Source organism: Orbicella faveolata, unplaced genomic scaffold (genome assembly GCF_042242905.1).
Source record: "Orbicella faveolata isolate gen_17 unplaced genomic scaffold, um_ofav_v1 contig_35, whole genome shotgun sequence".
Classification (NCBI taxonomy): domain Eukaryota; kingdom Metazoa; phylum Cnidaria; class Anthozoa; order Scleractinia; family Merulinidae; genus Orbicella; species Orbicella faveolata.
Window position 1 is genome coordinate 17,647,911 of NW_028301564.1, and position 7,228 is coordinate 17,655,138.

The 7,228-nt window shown below is 38.0% G+C and overlaps 1 pseudogene; it reads right to left on the reverse strand.

Annotated features, from left to right (window-relative positions):
• Nucleotides 1-1,527, reverse strand: LOC149103563 (uncharacterized; annotated as a pseudogene).
• Between the last annotated feature and the right edge of the window lie 5,701 nt (nucleotides 1,528-7,228).

The following is a 7,228-nucleotide window of genomic DNA, read 5'->3' on the forward strand; positions in this document are numbered from 1 at the left end:
CTACAACTCTTTTTCTGTCTCCTTGAGCCACACACCCTTGAAGGCTTTCCGGGCAGCTTGGCAATGCATGTCTTGTTCAGCTACCGTTCGGGCGTGTGTAAACCGCTCATGATCTCTCACGATCGGCGAGGGCGTTGGTTCGTCAGATTCCTCGGAAAGAAGCTCTGCGTTCAGACTAGACACGCCTTTGTCTTTTAACCAGGCTTTTCGCTGAGCGTAGCGCTCCTGCTCAAACAGGACTCGTCTTTGTTGCTTTGCCTGCTCCGTTTCCAGCATGTGGGTTATTATCCCATGTTGAAGACTCTCTGGCTTCAGCGTTCCAAGCTGATTTTCCAAGATATCTACGATATTGCCTGATTGGCTGCACAAATCTGACTCACTTTCAGTGTCTGGCACGACATCATGTAGGGTTTCGTCTTCCCTTACAGATTGATTGCTGGTGTCATCCGCTCCCTGGTCTAAATACAAAGCGCGTAGTTCGTCCTTTTCCTTTTCCTGCAAGATTCCGTCTTTGAGGAAAGATTGCTCTTCATCTGTTTCAATTGGGTCTTCTTCACCATCATCTCTACGTGTCTTGGCCTTTTCGGTGGCCCAGAGTACACAGTCCATGGGGTGGTTCCTTAACCATGTGGCTGTACTCTTTTGTGGATTTGGCAGGCTACAGAATTCATACGTGGACAATCATCTGTCCATTGCAGGCTGGTCGGAGGGACCAAAGTCGAGCTTCCGCTGGCTTGTGATGATCATTGGGCATCTGTTAATAAATGATTCTGCCGCCTGGTATTTGACGTCGTGCGCTGAGTAACCTCCTTGCGTCAACGTTTTCCAGTCGTCGATGTCAACTGTAGATTCTGTAGCTTCATCTATGAATATCACTTCGGTGAACTTAGAGATCATAAACTTGTTGAATGCTCGTTGTTTAGTCACCGTGGCAACGCTTCCGTGGTGCACAAGGCTCAGGATTGGAAAAAGCAGACTTGTTTTACCGCTGTTAGCATCTCTGACTAAACAAGGCACTTTATCTTTGTGCTTCTTCTTGTTGTACCTAAGCAACTTCAAGAGACCTTTGCAAAAGTTTGACTGTTCTTCTGGACTCAGGCTGTTTTCGAGGATCTGGCGAAAGTATTTTGGATCTGGTTCTTGCGTCGAATCAAAGGGTGAAAACGCTCTGGGAGACACTTTTCCAATTTTATCTTCTTGGATGGCATCATTCACGAAGGACCTTTCTTTTAGTGATCAACAGACACCTTGGTTCACTTCGATTAGGTCATAGTCAATTGCCAGTGGTCTAAACAATTTGCAGTACGGGTTGGCTAATAGCTCCTAATGATTTTCCTGTCATATCATTATAGTTTTTAATTTCTCGGTGCATTTCTTTTTTTATGTCTATGTTCTTTCATTTCTCTTCCTTTTCTATTATTACTTTAACCTTCAAATTTTTGTTGTTGTTGTTTCTTTTGCTCACTATCCTTATATTAGTCCCTCGTTTTTAATCACCTTTACGTTTAATTTTTCATTCAATCCCATTTTTCGCATGTGTCTTGTTTCAATAGGTCCTTGCCCCGTTCTATGTGTTGTTTTAATTGTCCGTTGTTATTTGTTTTGTTCCTTTTGTTTTCCACTTTTTTTGTCTTCGTTCATCTTTTCTTTTTCACACTTTTCCCCTCTTTTCCTTCTATTTAATTTCTTCCTTATTTCTTTCGATCTCTGTCACTTTAATTATCCCCCATCACTTTTTTATTTTAATCTTTTTATTTCTATTTCACATTCCTTGTTGAAACTGATCAGTTGTATTGTTCTACTTTTCCTTCTGTGTATGTTTGCTATCTTGTTGGATGGCTCGCTAAATCGTCACTTCCTGACTTTCTTCTTTTTCACCTCTTTTGCTCATTTCTACATTCATTTGTTTCTTTCATTTCAATTATCTATTTGCTTCTTTTTGTTTCTTTATCAAATTGTTAGGTTGGTTGTCGATTTCTTTTTTTCCACTCCCATCATTTTTTTTTTCATCAGTCGGTTTCTTTTGTGTGTTTTCTTCCTTTCTTCTCCCTGTTTCTGTGGCTGTCTGTTGACTCGTCTCTTCGTCTGTTCGCGACGTTACTTTCGTATTTATCTTCTTATTTCTTGGTACATTACTAATCTTTTTTCTGCTGTTGTTGTTGCTGCTTTTGCTGACTCATAGAAACGCTTTACCTGATATGATGAGAGAACTGAGACAAATCAATGACCTTTAATATTTCAGCCTTTCAAGACTCCGCCAACCCTATTTGTGACTGCAAGTCATCAATTTCCCAGGAGACCCCAGAATGCAATGGCCATGTGGGGAGAAGACGTACACAAAGACAGCTTCAAAATTTGCCTCAGAGAAACCAAGATTCTCGACGGGACCCACAAAAACATTTACAGTGAATAGAATGTTGGCTTTGTGTTACTGCAAAAATGGTGATTTAAGTTATGTTCAATTTTTTAATTCATTTAGAGCAGTTTTAAATTGAGTGTAGAAAGTGATCAAGCAATTACTTTGATTCTTTTTTTACTACAGTTTGAGGCCGAGTAGTCTAATTGGTAAGTGGTTGGTTAACGTTTGATCGTGGTTTTAGCTTCGGTCAATTCGAAACCACTCTATTTCAAGCATTAAAATACACTTGGCATGCTGTAAAACGCAACGGCAACGATTTCTTATTGTGTGAGTGTCGTTTAGGTGGGGTAAAAGTTTGCTGATGAGGGCCTTTGCTTAAATGAAATGTCTATTTGCCTTTTTCTTGTTTTTTTTTTATGCCTTGATTCTTCTTTATCCATCTAACTTTTCAGAACTGGATGGCATTTATCGATTTGAGGCTTGAGAACTTTACCTTGACTAATAGTGTTGTATTTAATAACACCAGCTCACGATCCCGTCAAGATAACCACGCACTCTGCCAAGTAAGATTATATACACATAATTGCAAAAACGCTTTCACGAAAAAAGTATAAATCATAAACGATACGACACAGTGGTTTCTCGGGAAACTTGCGACCTGATTCTAATTTGCATTTTTACGGATTGTGTACATGTATTAAAACGGATCTCGTGTTCACTGACTGTTGCAAACTTAGGCATACCTCGAAGCTCTTAGCGTTCAAATTTTCTTGTGTTTTCTCGCTTAGCTACCTTTAGGAAGGCATAGGGGGGTTCTATGCTTTTCTAAATCACCAATTTGGGCAGCTAACCTGTGATTATTGAATGCCACGGGGAAACAGTCTTAAATACATGTGCATGTATTCCTGTTCATGCGCATGCTTTTTCGGTCTTCCCATAATTCTATAAACTCGTATAGTTTATAGTTCATACCTTTGTTCGGACAACGTTTTTTCAATCAGGTGTATTCATGCAAGCATTAAAGCATACTTTACATAAGCATTTTCGTGGTAAATAAGCGCCCCAATAATAAAATACATAAGAAAATAATAGCAAAACGCATATGTAGAAACCACTTTCAAAACAATAAAGTCACAAAAGAAATGAATTCATTTCCACGTCGACATACACCGAGAAAAGCGAAATTCAAAACTATGAGTAAGATGAAAAGTTCAAGCTAATTGTTTCATATAAGATCAATTTAACTTTGGTTGTTTTGGTTGTATAGTCACCATATCCAGGCATCGCTATAAGGACAAAGAAATATGCCTACTTGGCGACTAGTTACATTGTTCGTATTGCTGTTTTTACCTACTTTTATTGATGTACAAAATGTTTTAGGCCAATGGTTGTTTTGATATCACCTCAAAAAGATCATTTTAGTTACAAATAGGGCATTTTGTATAATTTTTGGCAGTTGGCTGTACGATATTTTGCTCAACCTCATCTAATAATACACCGATTCCAGAAAAAAACCGGAAGTTGCATGCAAGCGAGGCTTAATAGCCCTCCAGCTTTCAAAAACCGACCTGATTTATCATTTCCACGACTGAGTTTCCTTCGGACAAGCCAGATAAACAAAGAAGGAAAAAGAGGGAAATACTTATGAAAAGGGGAGATGTCTATTTTACCTCGGTAGGAAATAATTTCTGTTGTTCCGAGCACTTCTTGCCAAGTGATTTTAAACTGAGTACACTTATTGAAACTGGGAGCCGTACCCTCGGTTTTCCCCTGCACAAAAGTTGATGAAGAATCTCTGTGTAGAACGAAAAGATGCGAGGCATCTGAGTCTGGCAAAGAAGAAGTGAATACAGGTGGGTTACAGGTGTGAATACCCATCAGCTTCAATCAACTTAGGAATTAATCAGTTTCGTGCCTCTGAGATAAACAAAAAAGTTTTCCAAAAACAATGTTGAATGTGAAAGGACATTAGTGATTTAAATACAGCCATTGATGAATTTTGAATCTTTTCTACTCGCTTAATATTTCAGCAAGATCTGGCTTTTAGGTTTAATATTTCAGAACTAGCAGTGTCAGATAAATTATTGCATGGGCCAATTTCCTGTATTTGATGTTGGGGAACCTGCCCAGTATTTATTTACCTGAAGATTTTTAGGCTGAATTTGAAAACATAAAGTGCAGAATAGACTACAGAGAGATAAAAGGTCAGACACCCAAGACCTGGAGAATCAGAGTGAACTAATAAAAGTCTGAAAACACATTTTAAGGCCTTGTAGGAATTTCCCTAATGTCAGGGATTTGATAGACAGCATTTACTGGCAAGCAAGAAGGTTATAATCTTCATCTCTTCTATGCGACCAAGTAAATCAAAGCTGACGATAATTTTCTAAGGAAGACAGTTTTTCAACCATTAACCAGAACTGCAAATGTAAGAATACAAGCTGAAATGGGTATTCGGAGAATAAATGGATGGTACATATTTGATGGTGCAATTCCACAAAGGTTGTGTAGAGGTTTAATCAACCCTGGATAGTGAGCTATTTGCTTGTAAACTGGGAGAAAATTAGTTATCTAATAATTCCTGACACGTAATGTTTAATTTGTCATTTGGTAGTGAATGAAAACAGAGTACATGATATGATATTGTTCATCAGTGGCAATTAAATATTTAGTGATTTCCACCGTACTAAAATTGTGCATTATGTGGCTTCATGTTCTATTTTCTGGCACAGGGTGTAACATAGAAGGACACATGGTCTGGTGTATAACATAAAAGTACAATTGAATTTGACATCATTGAGAATTTCCTACATTGTATGATCTTATAGATTCCCAATTGTTTTGAACTATTTTGAAATATTCGCTCAACGTTACCAGAGGAAAACTAGAAGAAGCTGAATTCTCTCATATTAAATGCTGGACAAACTTATTGGAACTTTGATATACATTATTTATTCTCAGGCTTTAGCAATAATCACACCTTGTACGGCCATCTCTAAGCATTAGGTAAGCCAGTTCATATATAATATATGTATCATAAATTGTTCAATATTCGTTAGCATCTCCTTCCACCATTCTATGTCCAAGGTAATGTGCTCCTTAAAAATTCTTAGTTACTTCTAATTTATAGCCAGGACATTCCGAAGTCTGTTCACCACAAGGAGTAGTTGATGTACATTGCACTTCATAAACTGAAGTAAATATGACTCTTGTTTACTTTTAAACCAGTATCAAACATTTTGCATATTGACTTTATAATCTTTCAGGGTCTCACCATCCATAACAATGACATTCTTTGCTTCAATGATTTCATGGAGATTGCTCTTACTTGGGTCTGTAACCAGCTCAGCTGGAAAGTCCCCAAAATTTCCGTTTTCTCTTGATCAAAAAGAAAGCATTTTGTTACTTACACCTTCGTCTATCCCTGTTGATGCATTATTTCAATGTACTTGTCTTTTACTACTTGCTAATATTTTAGGCCATCTTTCATGGCATGTGGCTGATAGTCTTGCTACACTGCGGTGCACTTCTTTGATAATTTTATTGGTGATTTCACTAATGAATCAGCTTTGTGATTGCGTCCTACCCTGTAACGCATTGATGCTGTCACTGTACCGAACCCTTGTTTGTACCACTCTTGGCGAGTAGATCGTGGTCTTGTTTGATACTCTGATTAGCATCTTTTGAACTGAAGGATTTGTCCTATTCTCTCGCACCGATTGTTAATTCATTAAGAGAGATCGGATGTTCTCTAACTTGAGAAGACTGAAGTCGTCAGCGAAAAATGAATCAGCCGTGGGAAATTTGTTTACGTTGGGATGTTCTGTTGCAATATTCCTGATATCCGGAACAATTTTTAAATTTACTTCCGTATGTTCTTTCGAGCTCTTGCTTCTGTTTTTGTTTTACCACTTTAAGCTACTTTAGCTTTAGTACAGCTATTCTTCGGGTCAGGATCGTAGATTTTTAAAATTTTCATTTCATTCAGGTTCTTTTTCCTAAACCAACCATGAATAAAGTTCTTTTAGGCAATAAAATGGTGAGAAAATGTTGTTTTTTCGCACATAAGAGATCGAGACAATCGAAGGATGGCAAACATATCTTTCCAAAAGTTCCTTTATTTTGCCACTTTAATTTATACGGCGACTTTTAAACCAGAATTTCAATTGGCTGTGTGTCAATTTTTCAATCTGTCCTTCGCTCACACTGACGCCGGTAATATCATCAGAAGAGAGATTGACTTCTCTTCTTCGTTCGCCATGTTGCTTTGAATATTTACCGCGAGGGCTATTAAGCCTCGTTTCGGTGCAACTTCCGTTTTTTTTCTGGAATCGGTGTATTGTTAATTATTTGCAGTCTTAAATTTGATCGGGTGTCATAAGTTCATAGACTTTTATTTCATATTTCAGACTATAAACTTCACAGGCCCGTTTTTTGCTCCTCCTGTGGTGGTAGTGATGCCAAAGTACAGCTACAACAACAATTATTCGTCATCTTCTCGGTGCAACGCTGTTACCCCGTGGATTGAGGTATAAATAACATTATGTATGATTATATATGAATGGCCGTCAGAGCGCATTACATAGAGGATATTACACAGTGGCGAGAAGATATGAATTTTATGTTCTTGGCACGAGAACACAAAATTCATATCTTCGAGCTAACGTGTAATGTTCTTTTTATTATATAGACATACTGATGACGGCGTTTTTTACGATTTTCCGAAGATTTCCCACCACTTTCCGACGATTTCCGAAGATTCTCTAAAACTTGTCCGAAGGTCACACGAACGTGGCCGAACATTTTCCGAAAATTTTCGAAGATTGACGAAGACTTTCGAGGAGGACCCGAATAAGTTTCGATTTTACA